At 37.0% G+C, this 22,048-nt stretch overlaps 1 protein-coding gene across 1 annotated transcript in view; it reads right to left on the bottom strand.

Moving 5' to 3' along the window:
• EFNA5 (ephrin A5) overlaps positions 1-22,048 on the bottom strand; it is a 205,843-nt gene that overhangs the window by 11,569 nt on the left and 172,226 nt on the right. The window lies entirely within an intron of this gene.

The following is a 22,048-nucleotide window of genomic DNA, read 5'->3' as shown; positions in this document are numbered from 1 at the left end:
CTAAACAGACAGTTGTAAATTTCTCAAAAGAAAAGAATCCTATAGTCATTACCAAATTACTAAGATAGAGGCAAAAATCACATTTGCAATGTAAGACAAAACTGAATCCCTACAGTTAATTTATCACTGACAGATATTTTCTGCCCAGTAATTATTTCAGAAGTGCATTATGGCACATATTTATTTAAAAGCAAGTTTTTGCTTTGATGTTTGCATGCTCCTGCTTTTGTCCCTAAAATAAGCATGTTTTGCTTATTTAAACTGCTGTTTATTAGAATACTCTGTTAGTCAGTGACTAACTAGGATACCACTGGACCACTGACTAGCTAGAAGAGCTAGAAGGTAATAATATCCCATCTGGAAATATAATCTATTCTTTCTGGAAAAACAGAAAATTAATGCATTGTACACTGAAGTTCATATGTTCACATAATATTTACACACAAGTAGGAGCAAATAGCAGCTGGTGATTTGCTATAGTCTTGGGAAGAAAAATATAAAAATCCATTGACTGTTGACATCTTTTCCACCAGTCTTTATACTCTCTTGCAACTATAAAGTATTTAATGTAGAACTGTCCTACTGCAATCATAACAATTGCACTTAAATCGTCATTCCAGAAACTGCCATAGTCTTAGTGAGAAATATGAAATTGCAGTTTTCTTCTTTCCAGAGAAATTATGTATTGTCAATGTTTGCCATAAACTCAGAAATATTCCTCTTTAATCAGCATTTTACACCTTCGGAATGAATAGTAATAACTACCAAAACAAATCAAGCATTATTTTTCAGCACTTCCATCTTCCTTAACAACCAAGACCAAGGTGATGAAGGGATACATTGAAATCTCTTTGGACTTCCTGAAAAATTAAATGCTGTTTGCCAAGATGCATGACTGCAATTTTTTTCTTCCTTTCTTTTACTTCCACTCTCCCTCCTCTTCCTTTCTCCCTTTCATCTTACAAGAAAAAAGCATACATCAATGTTAGTTTTTGTTTTAAGACCAGATGTATCACCCTTTGGAAAGAGTCAGGAAAGGAGAAAGAGAACTGCTCCTTGTCAGCTGGGATCTGTTAAAGCTGCTTCTCAAGTAAACCATTACTGCTGTTGCTACATTCCACTGATATTAGTTACAGTGTAAGAAAAGATGTCCTTTCTAGGTGGTACAAAAAGAAATTTCATTCTCCTTTCTGAACAAAATCAGGTTAGACCCTAAGGCTTTGCTACAAGGCTTTTATATTTGCCCATTTTAAAGGTGATATTAGCTAAAAAATACAGGCCAGTTCTGAGAGCAAGAAGCCTCTAATACTAATGGAACCTGTCCCAGGTAACACTTTCCATTTCCAAAGCCAGAATTCCCAAGGAAAAAAAAAGGCAATTGAATCCTTGCTGCAAAACAAAAAAGAAGCCTTTGAAAAGACTCCCAAATAAGGAGCAAAATAGGTCATATCCACTTCTATTTTCATTAATGATATTAGACTAGAAAAGATCTGACTGGTTTAGTCTGTGTCAGGAAGAACCACAATTGAAAGCCGAAGAGGAACTCTGAAGTGTTGCTAGTTCCTACAAGTTATCACAATTCCTATGATACTTCCCAACTCCCTTGCCCTACCTCACCTTTACCAGCAACTTCATGAAAATCTCCTGGGTCCCTTTCTTAAAGAAAATGCTTTTGACCTCATGGTTACACAAAGATCTGGGGTGAGAAGAAAGTGAACACTAAAATCTCTCTAAAATCATAAGACACATGAAAACATCTCAATGATTATAAAAATAACTGATTTGGTCTCTTCATTATTTTTTTAATAGGAAAATTCCACAATTGAGAAGAAATATAACTCATGAGAGCTGTATTCTTCTGATGAGAATTCCATCTGCTTTAGTTGAACTAGGAAAAAAACCATACAATGAACTACTGCACACAGGATTAGGTCCAAGCTGGATCCGAAAACACCCTATTATAGACAAATTAGATGGGAAAAATTCTCGACTCTGAACCGCTTCTGGTTACCATTTAATACCCTGTAAGGAAAGGAAAGCGAGTGATGAAAATTATTCTCTCCTCATCTAGAGCCAAACCATAAATATTTCTGTATTTGCTAGCTATTTTTAAATATAAAAAAAAGTTATACAACTCCCTCATCTCACTCCTAAGTATTTCTTGGCTAGAAAACACATGGTACATTATTAATATATTAGATATAAATAACAGGTTAGGTCCTTCTTCAGCCTGGCAGCAATTAGCAAAGTTATTCAATTACTTCAAACAGAAAACAAAAAAGTAGCATACACAGGAAACAGTTATGCAGTTCAATTTACTACAACAGATCCCAAAATCTCATTAAAGGAGTCATCAAGGTATGGACTAATTAGTATACAAACTAAGCTAATTTATAAGTAAATGTAAAAAAAAAAATAAATTAAAATTTCAAAAGCAACTTAGTTATCAGGACCTGCTATTGTGACAAAAGCAGTAATTATTTCCTAAGAGAGGCAACAGTTTGGCTGGCTGAGGCTAAGTTTCTAACCTAAAAGCAAGTTATCAGGATGCAACATTTAAAGTGTCTCAACCATCCTATTTATTGATATTCACATGTAATCAATCATTACCTCTACTTGCCTCCTCACTCATTCTTAACTTTCTAATTATAGGATTGCACTTTTCCCTAAAATGCAAGTCCAGATACAGAAGGAAAAAAGGAATCACAAATGCAGTTCAAATCCTCCTTTAGCACTACCAAGACATTAACATTCATGACAGAAGCCACTGTGGGCCTTATTAGAAAGCGTAACTGGTTCAGTTGGAAATAGCACTCCATTTATCTAAGGCACTCCAACAGTGCCTTTATTTAAAATGGGGGGACACTGGTAAAAAGTATTATTTTCCTATGCACAACACCCTCACCATGCCTCTGCAGATACTCTGCAGATGGCAATTCTCTCACTATTTTGTATTTCAATTTCTATTACCAGTTCACTTGGAGTATTCTCTGAAGGGATTATAAAGCTCTGTTTGTGAAATACAGAAGACAAGGCAATGTTCTCATTGCATTTTTGAAAAATGTGATGAATGTTTTCTTCTGATGTCTGCTAGGAAATCCATCAAAGAGGGTCTCCTTGTAGGCAAGAACTGAGAAGTCATGCCAAAATCTCACCTCAGTTCACTGCAGACGTACTACTGCCAGCATCCTCTGTTACACAAACTCTGGCACTGATAAGTGCTTCCCAACCACAACTGTTGAACAGAAGTATTGTTTCAGACTGGGAAGCCAATAGAGGATCAATTCTGAACTTTTCAGCACAATAAATTGAGATGCCGCATGCATACAGCTTGAGTAAATACCTAACACTTAGTGCCCAGTCAAAAGGATTGCACATATAACTTCTGCAAGCACCTGGAGAAACACCACAGAGAACCTGCAGCAACCTAGTACACAGGATGACAGGATGCTGGGTGCTGTCGATCAGAAACCCACGTTTACACAGTCCTTGCACTCTCTTAGACCTGTAATTTACAGAAAACCTCTTCAGGAGAAAATATTTGCAGCCGTGATTTTCCTCTAGTCCTTTCAGGCACAATAGCACTCCCATTAGTCAAATCCAATGCCCAGGTAACCTTATACAACCTGAAAATCGTAATTCCACCAGCCTGAAGTATTTTAACATCCAATATCTTGTGTCAGCTACAGAGCTTTAGAAAGTTTTATTTTTAAGAAGATTCATCTGCTTCTTTCTTTGCACAGAAATGAGTATGTGTGAGAGCATTAAAAATGCAGTTTTCCATTATGTTTGCCACAGGCAATATTTCTCAATTTGTGCAAGTCAGAAGAAAAAAAAATAACCTATTAGTTGTTAGAAGAGCTCAGCCTTTCCCCTGTAGGTTTTCATGTGATTTACCATACAACACAAATGTATGCAAATTAGCCAGGTAAATGCAGAATTAGTTATTAATATTCTTCTCACAGTTTAGATTGGAAAAAAGCTACAAATTCGCATAAATGGTACAGCTGAAAAAGTCAGCTAGAATTAAATCAATCAATAAAGCACTCCTCTGTGTGCATACATGAAGTAAGACCCATATCTAAGGACAATAAAGGTTTTTTTCAAATTTATTTACCAAAAATAAGCTACTTGACAGGAATTATAGATAATTTTCTCCTGTACATGATAAAACAAACAAAAAAATTAAAATAGTGGTCCTACAGAAACCACTTCTTTCATCAATACTTGAGTTTAAATTAAAAGTCTTTGCATGCCTCTTTCATTCCAACCAACCAGCAAAAGCTTTGTTCTGGTAGCACACACATGACTTCATTCTGAGAAAATCAAAATATTGAATGACTATGTCTTAGTCATTCTTCAGAACTAATAATTAAGCACAATTCCTCAATAAATCATGACTAAACTTACTGGTAGCTTTGTTCTAGTCAGTTCTACAATCTCTGTATTTAGCAATAACCAATATGAGAACACAAAAAAACATTACTGAGCAACCTAAAGATTCAGAAATCTCTACAGAAAAATTCAGAAATCTAAACTGAAAAACCCCTTGACCCAGGACTGCTGACAACACCCATAAACTAAAAAACAAAACAAAACAAAATAAGCAAAACCAAAAAAACCCAACAAATCCCCAACTCCCCAACTTAAAATGGAAACAAAACAAATAAATAAGTGAACAAATGTGAATGGTGACAGCTAGTACTACTCATTGCTTAATACACACAAAAGTGGTGTGGATACCAGCATTTCCAACTGCATGTTTTAAACGCCACAGTATTAATAGGACACCTAATACAAATGCGTGTTTTGCACTACTCTCGCATGCTCAACTAAATTTGTATTTTATTTTTGCACTGATCTCTGCATGTGTATAGATACATGCCTACACACGTACACAGACTTATATGCTGCATTTCGTTCAAAATATAAATGACAAAGTACACAGCATGGAGGAAAAGACTTGATAAAAGCCATATCCACAACAAACAGATTGTGAAATGCTACGTTTATTTCCTAATGTCTTATACATAATTTGCACTGACATTGTACTGTGTAAAGACACTGGATTATTATGGCCTATCTCACAAGTGACTATATTTCTCAGACCTACTAAAAATAGCCTTGTAAATGGAAATGAGTTGCCAGACAAATGCTATTTTAGTAAGAGTTCTTGGAAGAAAGCAATACAGAGTTACTGTTTCTGCACTTAATGCTGAATTAACTATCCCACTGCAACTGCTTGGCCAGGAAGAATACAATTTTTCTTGCATTTTCTAATCCATTGCAGCTTATATATCTGGTTGAAGGCTGTAGAGACTGAAAATATGTTTCGTATCGAAGTAATACAAAAAAAATACAGCCATGTGTGTTAGGAGACATAAACCATGGACTTTCAGTTTTATTAAGCCACTTGTTTAGTATTTCCTCTTAGCATGGTCTAGCCTTATGTCTCTCTCAGGCAGGTCCCTTTTCTCCTCTAAGGGGGAATTTAATGACAGCTGGCCTGGCTGGTGTACTGCAGTCAGAGTTTTCTAGTGTAGAACATCAAAGCAACCCAAAGCACAGTTCTTCAGTGCTGGACACCACCAGAGGTGAACAGCAGCTGAGGGCTCATATGAGGCAACACTTTGAATCCAGTCCAAAGACTTTTTGTAGACTTTTATTATCTGTGTTCCCAAGTCACTGAGTCCAGTTGAGTTCAGCCAAACCTTAGAGCAGGCAGCCTGTACCCTTTACACCTTCAAGAATCTGAAAAAACAGGTGTTTCAGATATTGGAAAATCCAACTCTGACTGAACTGTTCCTCTGGTTCCTTGAACCAGTTAGAAAACAAAGCTCAAAGTTCTTTGCAAAGACATTTGTTTCTTTTCACAAACGCAAGAGCATTTGTGCATGGAGTGGAGCTGTCATCTAACACGCTCTAGCTTGAGCTTCTCAGCAAATCAGTTTAGCTTCTGTGGTGTTTCTTCTCATTAAAAAACTAACAAAGCTCTGCTGGAAATAAATGAAAAGCATATCTTACTTTGAATGGACTTTTAGTTGCATGTAAGTTCCTGTGAAATATGAGGTAGGAATGAAAAATAGATCATATATTTGCTTCCACATTAAATATTTGAAGGTGTTTCTCTCATATAAGCAGGTTCCTCTTTCATAAATGCAAACTGTATTACATACCTTAAAATAAGTACTAACATTTCTGCACTAGCCCAATATAAATGACTGATGTCATACTTTCCATTGTAACAAACCAACACTTATTAACTAGAATGAAATAACATCCTCAGATCTCATTACTGATTTCAGTGGTATTAACAAAACCAAACACAGTTATTGTACTACATTAAGACTGTATTAGAGCAAATTGCTAATAAAACAAGTTAATACTATCAAATAAAGCACTTAGAGAAAAATATATCCTCTTATTTTCCATAAGCTCTTTTGTACTTTGATTTTCCCTTGGTATCACTAGAAAGAAAATGGTTTTCTTCAAGCAGGCTATACAGTTTGCTAATTTCCATCTCTAAGAACCAGACATAAGTAAATCCTTTGAAGAGACATTATAGTCTTGTTAGTAAAGTAAAGATCTTTTTAATCTTTGAAGCAACATGTTCACCCACATGGAATTTGTGGGTATTGTATCATTTTACTATACTCTATACTCTAATGGATTTCATGTTATCCATTACTGGCTTTACCACTGCTGACAATATAATGAAAGAAAAGGGAAGAATTCTGTTCTAACACATCTTCATGGGCTTGCCACTGTCTTCAAAATATTTAGAAAATGTTCTGTCCATACTATAGTTGTAAATTCTGTCAAAAACCAAAAAAGTAATTTTACATGTTGTATTTTTCTAGGGTTGTGAACACTAACATAGACATGAAATGTCACTTTTGCTATTCACTTAAGTATGTTTATGTCTTGTGGAGGAGGGAAAAGACATAAATATACAAAAACAATCTTCAAGAAGTTTCAGGAGAAATTTAGGGGAAAAAGTACAAAATGGGGATTGTGGGGAGTTTTCAAATTTAAATTTAAAAAAATGAGAATAATGCAATTTTGAATGTTTGCTTGAACATGCAGGGAGGCACAAGAGTTTGCAAAAACGCTGCTTACAGATAATACCTTTGCTCAGAAGATTTCAGAAGGTTTATCTCTTGGAAAAGTTCTAATAGCACCTTGGTACCACCTTCACTCAGATAAACCTAAAATTTTGCAGAATGGAAACCAGGTATGAATTAGGAAAGCTGAAGTTTGGAAAACACATGGTAGTCCACTGTAATTGAAGCTCTTGCTATGACATTTCAGGATTGTCAGGGCAGAGACCGTTTACTTCATTATACCTACTACAATCCCATGCAACGACTGAGTACGGACACAATAGATGCCAGCACTGTATTAATAACAAACAGTACACCTTTATCATGTGAATTCCTAGTTTGTTCAAGTCCTGTAGAGGGCATGGCTACTGAATCATTCCATCATACAAGCCAGAAATTTATATCCAGTCCTTAGAATGGATATAACCCTTCAATTTGTGACCTTTACCATGAAAAATTCAGGAACACATCAAGCTGAACTTTTCTCTTTAGTCAAAATTTGTCCAGTATACGAGGTAATAGCACTTTTATTTAAACTTCTACATCCTCGCTTCTGTCTTTCACTCATCTAGCCTGTGTTCAATACCACAGGTCTTACTCATGTTTTGAAATCCATATTTTAAAAAGCCAACCTACGTGAGAATAACCATAGGCTCATCAAGGATAACTTGTCAGGAATTTGATGTGTCCCATTTATGCCAGAAAAGGACTATAGTCTGTTGTAATGGTGATTGTGGGAAAGACTAAGACACCCATCAGAGAGCTAACCTTTCATTTTTTCTGCCACAAATTATTTCCTTCTGAGCCTTTTTTTTTTTAAAGAATAATGTATACCACAGGACATTTAGCCCTATTCCCAGTGATCATTCCCAGATGAACTCAAAATTAGACATATATGTGTACACTTTTCCATAACTGAGACTTAAAAGTCCTGGTGGTTTGGAAACTATTTTAAAAGCAATGAATACTGCATCAGACTTGAAACACATGGGTACCTCTTGAGCTTTTCTCCTCCTGAATGGTTTAACAACCATTCTCAGAAGTGAAGAGAGAACTCCACCTGTCTACTGAAAAAGACACTGTTTCACACTAACGACCTGACTAAGCAGATTGAGAAATTCTTCTCTATTTTCTATCTGCTACTTCCTGATCTAAGCAAACACCACTGCACAGCAAGCTTATTTCTCTACTCTTTACATGTTAACCAGTTAAGGAACCAGTATAACCATGCTGTGAGAAGTTTCTAATGGTGTTTTTCTTATGTAAGACCATACATATGGAAAACAATATTGGGACAACACAAAAGAATTTACTGGAAAATCTTGCTGATAAATACTAACTTGAAAAGAGATGGACAAAAATTCTCCCAAATTAACTTCTCTCAAACAAGTGTCCATTATTGTTCAATTTAAGTGCCTCTAATCTACTGTGTGTGGTGTCTCCACTCCTCAGAGTGCAGAGAACTCAAGCCTCATCCTACTAGAGTAGCCCTGCCAGTCCCTATCCCACTTGCTGTGATCATGAAGATCCACTTACACTTCTGTGTCAGCTCCAGGCTAATCTACATCAACAAATATTTGCACTGGATATAGTTCTGGTAGCTTAGAAGAATTTCATGACAGTGTGCACCAGGTGCTTTTTCCCTTTCACATTTAAAAGATGGTTCCATGTCCTGAGTTTCTTCAAAGAAATCTGGATACACTGTCATTTACCTCAGGAAAAGAGTAATTGAAATTCATGGATTTTCTCCCTGAGTTGCTTCAGCAAAACTTTCAGAACTCAGAAACGGACAACCAACCAAACAAAAAAATCCACATCTGAGATTACATCTCTCACTTTGAGGTGTGGGGAAGCACCGTATCTGCAAATATGTGTGTACTATCTGATCTGGAGTCTTCAACAGCAAGGATAGCAGACGCTTTCATACATATCTATGAATTATACAACATGGTATTGTTGGCTTGAAGGCCAAACACACCCCTGAGTATGCCTACACAGATGCTGCAGTACCAGCTAAGGCAGGTCAGACATGCCTGCTGCTTGCCCATCCCACTCTGACAGCTGCCTCAGGCGCCAGGCGTCCTGGAGCATAGAGAGGTGTGGACTCCAGCACACCGCAGCATGACATCCAGCCAGGACAATTATAAAACCTGGGTTCCTCAAGGCTTCTTCCAGAGACTGCACATCCAGAACCAATGACACAGAAGGACTCTTCTTGTTCCATGTTCCTAGTTAATTTTTAAGATCTCTATAAACTTCCAGTTCACCTCTTAGGGGTCACTGAATAACATGTTCTTTAGCCAAGTAAAAGTGCTTGTGGTACAGTCTTGCATTTTTCTCTTCTGCCCTTGTGAAATATCCTGCAGAGACAAGAATATTTTTTTCTTGGATCAAAATGGATTTTTTTTTTCCTGAAAGCCCACGAGGTGTGTAATCAAAGCTGGCACTGGAGCATCCTAATTATGGAACCCAGCAAGGAACTTTCACACACATTTTGTGGACTTCAGATTTCTTGTTCACAAAATATTCTTGTTGAGAAAGAAGATAGCATGAGAAAATTCAGGAAATAGAACCCAGACTGGTAGGTAATATTTTTTCACTTCTGCCTCTAATACAATGGTCAAATTAAGAAAAATTATTCCTGTATTTGTAACACGTTTTTTTGAATAAACATCCTGAACTCTTCAGATATAGAACTGACTGATGGGATGGGGGACAAGGAAGTCGAAGAGAGGAGGGCTTATGTTTTTGTTTTGTTTCATTTAGAAAAGATATGCATTTTCATAAAATCACAGAATGCTTTAGGTTGGAAGGGCCCTTTAAAGATAATCTGGTTCCACTCTCACCACCACCCCTCCATGGGCAGGAATATCTTTCACTAGACCAAGCTGTTCAAAGCCCCATCCAAAATGGCTTTCAGCAATTGGGCATCCACAACTTCCTCCAGTGCCTTACCACTGTCTCTGAGTAAAGAGTTTCCTCCTAACATCTAACTTAAACTTGCTGTCTTTAATTGAAAACACTTCCTCCTTGTGCTATCACTATATGCACTTGTAAAAAGTCCCTCTCACCTTTGCTACTCACTAGGTACTAGAAAGCTGCTGTAAGGGCTCCCTTGAGCCTTCTCCAGGCTAAACAACCCCAGCTCTCATGGGGAGGTGTTCCAGCCTTCTTAACCATCTTTGTGGATTCTTCTGGAATTACTCCAACACATCCTTATGTTGCAGCCCCCAGAGCTGGATAGAGTACACCACATGGGATCTTATCAGCATGGATGAGAGGAGGAGAATCACTTTCTCAAACCTGCTGGCCATGCTTCTTGTGGTGAACCAAGGAAACAATTGGCTTTCTGGGCTGCAAGCATACATTGCTGGGTCGTATGGAACTTCTCATTAACAAACACACCCAAGTCCTTCCACTCAAGGATGCTCTCAAATCCATGCCTCCATTTGTGCTTGGAACTGTCCTGATGCAGCTGCAGGACTTTGCACTTGGCCTTGTTGAACCCCATGATGTTGGCACAGACCCACTTTAGGCCTGTCTAAGAGCCTCTGGATGGCATTCCCTTCTCTCAAGACCATTAACTGCACGTGACATCTGCAAACTTGCTGATCTCATCTGTGTCACTGACAAAGATGTCAAACAGTCCCAGTCCTAACACTGAGCCCCAAGGAATGCTGCTTGCCCCTGGTCTCCACCTGGACATCAGAGCCCCTGAAACACAGCCAGAGAAAAATAGCAGGCCTGAGGTGCTATCAGTGCTAGCTGCTTTCTGCTGAGCTGAATTGACCATTTTCAGATCCTTTCAATCTGTGGTGAAAAGATCATTACCATGCTAGTCCCGGGAAGTCAGTCCTCCTGCAAGTAAGCTCCTTTGTTATGAATATGGAACAGATGGAACCAAATCTATCTGCTCCATAGGAACAAAAACACTTACAACCTAGCTCTCTCTATTAAAGACTCTACTTAGCTCCTTTATAGCACTGGCTTTCTGTGCACTGCTGTGAGGTTTTGACTTTTTAGAAAAAAGTGCTTCATAAAAGCAATAGTTCTTAGTTCTAAACCAAAAGTAGCCTAAGAACAGTAGAAGATGAATGCTGTGGACCCGCATGGCTCCTTGGAGATATGCAAATATTCAATTACTATTTTTTTTAAGCTACAGAAAGGATTTTTTTCTGGGGACGAAAGCCAGCCATATGTTGCAAAGATTATGCATCAATGGAAGTGAAGTACATAGACAGTAATAGGCTACTTACTCTAATAAAGGTTGAATCTATCTATGCTATTGCAAGAAGTAACATGGATTATTTTTGTAGATATGTAACCATGGGTCAAAATGACACTTCTGCAAAGTGAAATGTGTAAAAGAAATCTGCATCAATCTTTGAAAAAACTGACCTTTTTTGCAGGAGATAAAACCCCCTGAAATTAGGTCCCTATGAATACAAGAAAAGATTTAATGCATCAATTTGTCTCCAAATATTGCATCACGTAGGGCCTGTTTCCTAGGACTTTAACAGATATTGAATCAATATCACAATTAACTTTGCAAACCGAAAATATGCACAAATGGTATCTGAAACTGATAGATTTACTTACCGACTCTGCTCATTAAGCAAGTACACATAGAGGATTTGTCACTTCTCTTACCATCAGAACAATAACAAAAGCTTATTCCCAGCCTCACAAACACTTACATATTGTTTACATCAACTTCTTACAAAAATCCATACAACAAAAGTCAGAGGCCTCTTTTACTCACAGATTAATAAGTTAATACATTTATTCTTTGGCTGCTTTTCCAGAATAATTGAAATAAGGATTTCTGTGGCAGAATGCTTTGATTCTGCCTAAATCAAGTCTTCAGGAAAATCTCCCCCCCACCAGCAAAGGCACAGCTTGCCTGAAGTCATAACCTTTGTTGGCAGAAGGGAACTGGCCTTGAAACAGATCATGAAGCAGATGTTTTATGCCAAATCAGAGTCTAGGGATACAGAGGCTACTGCAAATAAAACTCTTCTCCTGTCTGCTCAGTCATTTCAATCCCCTGCAGTGTGAAATATGAAGTTGCCAGCAAGCAGCCAGTGCACTACACAGCATAGCAGGGAAAGCAAGTGCCACAGATGCACCAAGGGCTGGAAAACTCCTCTGTTAGCTCTGCTTTTCAGCCCAAGCCTGAGTGATGACACTGGGCCATCCAAAGAAAGGCGATGGCACTTGTAAAGACAAGTCTCAATCAGTCCAATTATAGAAATTGTGTGCACTTGCTTGGTGAGAAGGAGTTTCATATGGTTGCGCCACAAGCCATGGTTATTAGTGGCTCACAAAAAAATGTGGACTTATTGAATTACTTTCCTTTAAAAATTTTGCACCTAAGATACGCAAGCTGACAAAATACCCATTACAAAGAATATCCCATCAACTTGATGTCAATTCAGGATTCTGCTGAATAATTTGTGACAGAAGACCTACAGGAAATCCTGTTGTTAAAGCAGTGGGTACCCTCACATCAGGAGAGGGTACGAGCCCTGCTACCACCATCTCTGTGGAGGTGGTCCTTGAGCAAAAGACGGAGAACAGGGCAGTATTCCAGTTCCCCCTATTACTGGTCCCTCCATCTAAATATTTCCATCTGATTAAAGTATTACCTGTCTAGAGATCCTTAATCTTGAAAGACAGATATTTAAAATATAGTTTGAAGACTCTTTTTCTTCTTGAAAGACACCTTGTGCTTTCAAGTCAGTTTCCATCCACATCAACACTACAATGACTCTTTCATGGGTTTCTAAGGTGAGATAAATTTTGTGAAATGAAGGAACAGCTAACAATACAAGACAATCTTAGGCCTTGATTATGGCAGATCAGAAATGGGGCTCAAGTTGATGATAATATTGTATTTGCATTTAAAACACACAAATAACACAAAAAAACTAGTAAAAATACAAACATACAATTCAAAAGCTTTCAGGACGCTTACAATCCACAACAGACATCACATTTTCAGAACTCTGTGCTTAATGTGCAAAGCATTTTAGAAATAAGGCCAACCATTTAGATACTTAAGTGACACCTATGTACTTCTAAAATTATGACTGAAATTGGCAATGCTAAACACTTCTGACATATGGCCTGTAATGAACACTATTTATTTTACCTACTTTTGACTGGGATCAAGGAAAAATAGAGTAGAGGACACATATGTGCAATTTATTTAAAAGAAAAAAATACAGAAACTGCATTTACCCTGAGTTTAGGTGGTGGGTTTTGCTGGGTTGTGATTTTTTGTATTTGTTTTGCTTTGGTTCATTTTGTTGCTGTTGTTTAATTTATGTGTTTAGGTATATTTCAGATCAGTGTCCTAAAGTCTAGACAGAGTCCACTTAAATGGACTCTGCACCAAAACCATTGTCATTTTCTGAGGTTCAAGTCAAAATAGACTATGAATAGCAAAACATCTGTATGTACAGTTGTCAGAATTTTTTTTCAGAAGTCCAGTGAAAGTGAATAAATTTTTTTTTGCATCCATATATTTTCATTTCAAATTTGATGAAAAACTATCAGTAGGAACTTATGGCTAGAAATTCAAAAAGCTGTTTCTCCATGAAAGGGCACAAAAAAAAATTAACACTTTTTAGTCCTTTGTCCCCCTTGCATCACAGAAAGTTATAATTTCAGAACCTGCTTTATTTGGTCTATAATACATTTGATTAAGAGAAGAGCCAAGGCAATTTCAGGGGACTTTCTGTTGCTATTTTATTTGTCCGTCTTTTATTGCTGGTTGTTTTTTGGTTGGTTTTGTGTTTTGGTTTTTTTAAGAATGTGCATGTTCTTATAATTTCACCTCATATTTATAAGAGTGGAGTGCAAATTTTCATGTACATATTAGTACACAGAATATCATATGCTCTTCACAAGTACTTTGAGGAACAGCAAACGTCCTCGTGAAAATCCAGTTGTATTCACGTGAATACTAGGAGTGTAACTTTAATTTACATTTCTAAAGCATCATGTTTCTCATTCTCCTAGTCAATACAGTTCCAAAAATTTCCCTTCCTTTTCTTTCCAAAACAGTAATGAGGCAGCAGGTTTCCCAGAAAATTAATTTTTGGATTAAGATTATATTTCACTCAAAATATTCTATAGTATAAAATGAAAAAGTCTTAGGCAGAAATATCTCTTCTCAGCTAGATTAGCATATTAAGAAATATTCTCCCTAGGTAGTCCTTTATAAGGGTTTTCCCCAAGCTAACTCTTAACACACACCTTTTCAAATTAATCCATTGTTTGGTTAGAAGCAATGTTATTGTCTCTGATAAGAACAAGCAGCTGGCATTTCCAAGCAGGGACTGGCTCACAGGTCTGGGACCCTCAAATTACAGCAGACACTGACCACGCCAGGTAACTGCAAAGCTGCTGGAGAATTCACTTTGTCCTTCAGTTAAGAAGGCAGAAATAGCATGGCTTGACAGGTAGTTGGGAAAACTCCAGGGAAAATGAACACTTTATATTTTGCATCCCAATGATTTGGGTGGCAAACTTTTCTAGAAGTTGGCATATTTCTGTAAGGAAGCTGGATCACATTTTGCAGAGAATGACTCTTTCTGCCATTTTCTTCAACAAGTCAGATTTCAGTGGGAATGTCTCTAAAGCACATTGATTACCACATTTGTTACCAAGAAGGGAAGGGGAGCTAAGCAGAGAGGAAGCAAAGTTAAAGAAAAGACCGACACAGCTCTACCCCAAGAAGTGTCACAAATTTATCTTTAATCTCATTTTCATTTTGTGAAAAGGTATAGTGATTATGGCAATGCCACATCCAGGACAAGAAACAATAGTTGGTCAGATCAACCCATACAGGAGAATGATAATGTATAGTAATCTTCACTAGCACTTAATATTACAAATATCTTGCCCCTGTTAAAACATCTTAGTTTCTGAAGATTAGCATTTTTATAATTACAACAGCTAAAAACTTTACCACTTTTTTTTTTTTTTTTGTCAGAGAGCTAACCAATATCTCCCAGAGAAGTTGTGGAGTCTCCTTCGCCAGAGATATTAAAAAACCAACTGGATTCCAACCTGTACTATGTGCTCTGGGATGACCCTGTAGAGGTGGGAGGTTGGACCAGATGAACTAATGAACTACTGTGGTCCCTTCCGACTTTATATTTTCTGTGATTCTGTGTTTCTATAATATGAGACTTTTTCATATTATTATTTTATAAATATTCATGCATAGATATACACATGCATGTATATCCATACACACGTGCATGCTAAATTCACAGCAAATATAGGAAAAAGGGTCAGTCAGTTGAGAAGAAAACATTGTTACAAATATTTCATCTTTTTGGAAGAAGATGATCTCTAAGACAATACTCATCCTTAGGAAAAAAATCTTGTAATAGATTTTATGCTTATATTAAGCCAGGAAGATAATCAAGTGTTCAGACCTATTCATCAGCTGCCCCATATTGATTGAAGAGAGGGCTCATTAATGTCACGACACAAGATTTCAAAACCTCCATGGACCAGAATCGTCCTTGCAGAAATCTCTTTATGTCTGTGGTTGAAGAGAAGCCTTCCCTATTACATTTGAGTATTAGCCACAGGAAGTTTCTCAGGGGAATACCACTACCTCTACCAATTTTATCATGCCCTTTTCTTGTGAAATATTTCCCTGGAAATAATTGGAACCTAATGATGCTTCAGAGGAGTCTCTACACGAAAGAAAGAAATAATAGGAAGAAATGTTATGTTTGAGACTGCAGTTTCTTTTCATCAGATCCTTAGACATCCAATGGGAGCTGTAAGAGACACTAACCAATCAATTTTCTAATCTCTTTGTAATAAGTTTTTTCTCCTTCAACCCTTGTTTGTCTCCTTTGTAGCAAACAAAAGATTTTTCACTTATGTTTTGATTATGTTAATTTTACACCATGATAAAATGCAAAAGTAGAAGCAAAAATGGAGATATCATGACAAAATATAATATGTCTCTCTTCTGGTACCTTGAAACATGATAACGTCAAAAAGTAGTATGTAGGAAATTGATGTTGTCTGTCTAAACCACATGAGTCTGAAGGTCATGTTGGTGGTCTGTCCTGCATTGCTGTTAAATCCTGCAATATTAATTTTGACCTCATTCTTATCATTCTAGTAATTTCTTCATACTCTGTGCCAAGTTCACAGGCAGTTCCTACAGTGATCCACAGAACTACTTGCAGAACATTAAGAGGTCACCTGTAGTACTTTTTTCTGGAGATCCATATAGGACTCATAAATCCATCCTATGGAAAAAAAGGCAAAGAAAAAAGAAAGTATGAAAACAAAATGAACCAAATGTGCTAAAACTGCAGGCAGACAGACTTCTCACGTCTCCTATTGGAAATCTGGACTTGCCAAACAATTAAGAAATGTGGGTCTAGATTGTTTTCTATCATTCGCTTTGTTGATGAACCTGTTTCTGTTCTTAAAATTAATTACACCATCTTGTGTCTCCACCGTACAATTTTATCAAGGACGCAACAAATCATGCTGGCAGTGATGGTCCACATTGAAGTGGCATACATAGGAAAATACAATTTTCCTTAAAAGATTTGCAGAAACCGTTAATCTTTATCTAAATGTCCATAATAACTGTTTTGTTCTCTGTGACAGTGGGGAGAAAAAAAAAGGTCTTATGAAAATAATTCTGTCAGCCAAGCTGCTTGTTAATAAAACCTGGAGAAACATTTGTGATTAATATAAATTACTAATTCCTCTTTTAAAGCCTAAACATGGCAGTGACTAATTTGCACAGTTTTGATTGAGCTGCCACTGAGTATTTCAAGTGGGACTGTGAACACAAAAATGCTGTAGCACTGGTGTATGTTTCTATGCAAAGCTACCACAGGTGCAGGCACTACAGATGAGGAACTCTATCTCTGGCAATACCTCTTGCAACCACACTGGTTGATTGTTCTGCTTGGGACTGGGTGAAAGAGCCAGCAGTGAAACCTACCCAACACTCCCATACTATAAGCTGCAAGTGACGCATTTTGTACGGGCATGGAACATGGGCATGGAAGTCTGGTAAAACAAACTGCTCTTTTTGCTACCTGGTGGGCAGCACTTTACAGTGTTGCAATGAACGACTGCTAGACTCCTCCTAATTTAATTTTGAAACTCATCAATGCAGCAAATCACGTGAGCTGGAATATGGGTACGTTGCAGAACATCTCCAAACAGTTGTCAAGGAGATGCTTCCTTCCTCAGAGGCAGCCTTACACACATCATTCAAGTGAGAGCCATGTAAGAGTGGTTTCACACTGCCACTCATGAAAAATAAATAATATCCATATTTTAAAGCTTCAGACAATTGGTTCGACAATAACTATCTTTGTTATATACAACACTCTTTGTCTTGTGATAAATGTTTAAAATGTATTTTAACAGTTAATAATTTGAAACTCCAGTAGCATTATAATTTACCTGCTTATATTTAAATGCTAATAAAATAACTTTAGAAGCCTTGTGAAATACAAGAAAATTTGACAAAAGACATTGTTAAACAGAAACCTACCTTATATCATTGCTCATGTATGAACTACACAACACTGTTATCGTCATCATTTTCACTGGATCATACCTTTATTTCTGAAAAAACACATGCTTTGCTTCTGAACCTGTCTCTGAGAAAGATATTTTGTACCTCACTGATGTGTCTGTGGACTTCTGACTACGCCATTCCTCCCTTCTATTTTTTGATGCTGTTTACTGATAGGACCTCAGATCCCAGGTCCACAAAGCACCAATGAGAACTGCATTGACAACTTCATGCCCATGGGGAAAATTCTTCACTTATCTGTGCATCAGTAGCCAGAAGTAAAGAGGTGCTCTTACAAAGCCCCCTTCAAGAGGACAGGCTGCAGTCTTTCCAGTCCTCAAGAAAGGTACTGCATTTAAGGCAGACAGCAAATCCTGCTGCAGCTGCTGTTACAGATCCTGGCTTCAGTCCTAATACAGGGCTCTTTGCTGTGGGATAACAGCGTAGTCTTCAATGCCTCATACCTGGACGTCTTCTGCAAAATCTCAAAATATTACAGAGAAGTACTCCACATGCATGACCCAGTATTACCAAAAGTGGATGTGTAAAAAAAACTACTTAAAAAGACACCCAAGATCATATATTCAGAATATCTTCACCTACAACTCTTAAGACATAATGTATATGAGTCAAGCTGTTCTGATTTATTTTTGTCTGAACACATTTTGAACACCACTATGACTGAATTGTCAGGGCTCTTTAAGTTGATGAATATATCTCCATTCTGTTTATCTTTCAAATAATTAAGATCATTTCACCCCCAAGAGATCAGCAACAGCAATGTTATTCTCCATAACTATCAAAAGGAGCCTGGTTACATTTGTGCATAGAGGTATGACATTAGTGAGATTTTGATACACCTTCAAGCAATTCTTAATTCCCTAAAGCAGTGCTGTATCTAGCTGGCTATTACTCTTGATAATTTAAATATTAAATATCCACGATGTTAAAGGAAGGCCAGGGAGACTTCAGAGGCAGTAAAAATCTCATTTGGCCAATAACGTGGATGACCTACTGCTTTTCTGAGGGAAAGTGAAAACGTTTGGAATGCTGAAAACATTTTTCTGTAATTTTTCAGAATAAAGCATTTATATGCACTTCTGAATCCCCTTGTGGAAAAAAAAATTCATATTCTACATGATTTATACTGACTTGCCAAGAATTTTGGAGATAGAAGTATCAACTGCATGTGCCATTTTGAGTCCAGAGTCCTGGCCACCCTGTCGGAAGAATACACATTACTTGGAAATAAGAACCTTATTGAGAATTCTGTAATGTTTTCCTTTTTCAGAGCCTCCTCTAATATCAGAGGGTTAGGCAGATTAGAAATAAATTTGCTTTTTTCAATTTCAAGTATTCAAAAAAATATGGAGTTGAATGTTAAAAATTAACTTACGAAACAAATTCATCAGCCAGCTGCTCAGCATGTGGAAGTATTTTTTCATTGAGGGAGTTTAGTTTTGGTCTAGTGGTTGCAAGCATGCGTATAAAATCAAGTTTGTACCATGACACATACAGTATCACCTAAGAAAGTGCAGCCTTGGTGATTTAGTCTGAGAACAGAGAGGCTTAACATGCTGATGACATGGAGGCAATGAAGTACAACACTGTTATTCCAAATGTCATGCTATGCTATTTTCATTTCTGTTGGCATCTGCTTCATGTTACAAAATGCATACTTCCAATACAACAGCTCATTAAACAGGTTTCAGTTTGCTCAGAAATAAAATTAGAATACTGTTACAGAGTTACAAGTCCTCAGATAATTATTAATATTACTCTCTGCTTCTGTGAATCCTTTCACCCACAGAATCCACGTGCTTCAGTTTATTAACCTCATAACATTCCACTGAAGTATCACTGCAATGAGTCTCACTCACCAACCAAGTGCTGCAGCCTCTGAGATGTTAAGCTGTAGCTGTTGAACATCAAAACTGATTTAAAGTAAGAAAAGATGAATGGTCCACCAGGAGTTAAAGAACTGTGAGCAACTCATTCAATTGTACTTCCAGCAGAACACTCAAATCTAAGCACTTACTCTTAAGAAAATTGCAATTGGATTTTTACAAGAATCACAAATGCAAAAAAAGTACAGTCACCAGTAGGAAACATTTAGTTACCATTTGTCTTAAGGCAGGTGCCTCACACACGGATTCATCAAGTTTCTAATGGTCCCTAAAAATTTTGTATCCAAGGTCTAACCAATCTATCTTTTTAATACTTGTGATTGGATGAACAAATAACATTCAATACATGCTTTATTTTTCTACAAAATGAACTGGCCTTTGTCAAGCAGCTTAGATGAGAAAGAAAAAAAACAGAGAAAAGAAAACCCTGTCATTCACTTTTCTGTGGTCACTCCTTCACTATTCTAATGACCACAATCACTACTTCAGTAGAAAGTAACATGTCACCGAACTCTACAGGAGGGTGAAGACCTTCTAAAATATGCTATAGACAATGTTCAGAAATGCAAGGGTAGTATAACCTCCCTGCTTTTTATTTTTCTGTTACTGTCAGGACCTTAATGGCACTTCAATTTTTGAAGCATGTGAATCCAAACATTATTTTTAAACTTGCTTTCTGAAAGATATTCATTCTCTTTTAAAAACTCAGGTAATGACCAGCACTTCTGTGGGTTCTCTCTTCATTCTCCTATATTTATTTCTCCCAAGTCCCAAATTATTCAACAGCTTTTAATGTTTCCTTTGAGGATTCTAAGAACACAAACAACGTCAACATCTATTAGACATTGGTGTTTATTTCTGCTTTCTTTTAACCAGGACCAGTACTTAATCTTTTTCTGATGCTTTCTAACAGAAACCAGTCCTTTAATCTACACACCAGGCTAAGCATGAATCCCCTTTAAAGGTCACCTTCCTTGTCTGTCTAATGTTATCACAAAAAAGTATTTTTTAAAGTACACATTTATCAAACCCTTTCAATTGCTTTGATTTCATTCAGAACATCTCAAGTGATTCTACTAAACCAGCTATCAAAGCAGGATTTGTAGTAGAGTGGCATGTCTGATCCCACTGCTGTCAAAGCAGAATCAGTGTTTATGTTGATCAGGTCTAGACTGAAAGGTTAATGGGGAACCCAGCAATAAACAATGTTTATCTAAAAGAGAAGTTCAATTAATTGCTGATTCCCTCAGCATCCTTTAATAATGTTCTTTAGTTAACCTTCATTTTTCAGTTTTTGGTGCAAACTAAGATATCCAAAGAGAAAGTTCCAAAAGCGATCTTGGTGTTTTCAAAAAACAATGAGGAAATGTAAGCACCAGTAGTACCTGAATTAACTAACACCTGTTGAATTGCAGACAGGCTGCCTTTTTTCACCTGATGAAAGACAAATCCCATCTTCATTTTCAAAGCAATATATATGCTGTTTAGGTCAATCATTCGACAACTAGAAATAATTTTTAATAGAAGTTTAACCTACAAGTGAATAAAATGACTTCACTGTCCCCAGTATAAGCTAAGTATGGTATAACAAGATTTACAGTCATCGTGCCCTACTCATTCCTCTAATGCTCACACAGCTCTCTAAAGCTAAATTTTGTCCCAAGTCAAATATTTGATTTTGAGTCCCAATATTTACAGATTTAAGACAGAAAACCATTCAAATTAGGCCTTTTAAAGCATGTAAGTCATTAATATGAGAAGACAAAAACCCCCAAAGAGAAGTTTTCTGTAAAATTTTTTCATACAATTACTCAGTGAAAAGATGACTGCTTATAAAGAAACCATATATTTTATGTATCAGATGATTTAAAAAAAAAGTAATTTCTAGAGTAATACTAGTTAAATATTATTATGCTACCTCAGCTGGGATATGACAACAAAAGCACTGACTGACTTACTCTAAAAAAGTAAGTATTCTAAGTAATCTAACCAAACTGTTAGTCAAACCGCCTATAGTAACCTCTGATTGATTCTCATACTCTTCAAGATTCACATGAAAAGTTCCACTAATTTCTTTAAACTATCTCCTTTTCCAGCAGGAATTTCCTTAGGTAAGTCAGGCTCAAAATCTGAGAGTGTACTTATGTCCTCAGACCTCCTACTAACAGACCTACAGGCAGCAGCATAAACTGCTGTGCTGATGACACCAACTGGCTCTGATGAAGCCAGATCTCCAGGTTTACAGCAGGATGATTAAAAGAGCGAGAAGTGTAGGTTTTTTTGGGGTGCTCACATTTACATTTTCTGATAAGACAAAATTGCAGTTCACAGACTTTCTCTTCTTGCTCCCACTACATCAAACTAAATCTCTAGCAAACATGAAGATCTCTAAATCAAATAACCATCTTACAGTGAGTCGTGTCTGCTCATGCAAAACATTGATATCCACT

The sequence above is a fragment of the Sturnus vulgaris genome, chromosome Z (genome assembly GCF_052056855.1).
Source record: "Sturnus vulgaris isolate bStuVul1 chromosome Z, bStuVul1.hap1, whole genome shotgun sequence".
Classification (NCBI taxonomy): Eukaryota; Metazoa; Chordata; class Aves; order Passeriformes; family Sturnidae; genus Sturnus; species Sturnus vulgaris.
This window is presented reverse-complemented; position numbering and strand designations above follow the sequence as displayed.